Here is a 365-nt window from a genome sequence, read left to right on the forward strand (position 1 = left end):
CGGCACCGCGGCGGCCGCCGGCGACATCGCTGAAGAGGGCGAGCAGCAGCATCGCCACCCAGCACCAGGCGTCGCGGGGCCTCATCCTGCCCGACCTGCGAAAGGGGCACAAGGAGGGATGGTGAGCGCAGGGATCCCGGCTCCGTGCACCGCTCGGGCCAACCTACGTTTAGAATAGTAACTAATTTAATATATTTAACATATTTAAAATATTATTTAATATATTTACCATATTCAATATATATAATTTAATATCTTTGCTGGCACGGTGCAGTGCAAACGCTCCCGACTTCCCAAGCAAAATTGCACCTTCATTGTTCCACCCCGCTGCAAAACACCGGAGCATCCCGGTGCAACTCCCCCCC

The sequence above is a fragment of the Charadrius vociferus genome, unplaced genomic scaffold (genome assembly GCF_000708025.1).
Source record: "Charadrius vociferus isolate BGI_N301 unplaced genomic scaffold, ASM70802v2 scaffold1442, whole genome shotgun sequence".
Lineage (NCBI taxonomy): Eukaryota > Metazoa > Chordata > Aves > Charadriiformes > Charadriidae > Charadrius > Charadrius vociferus.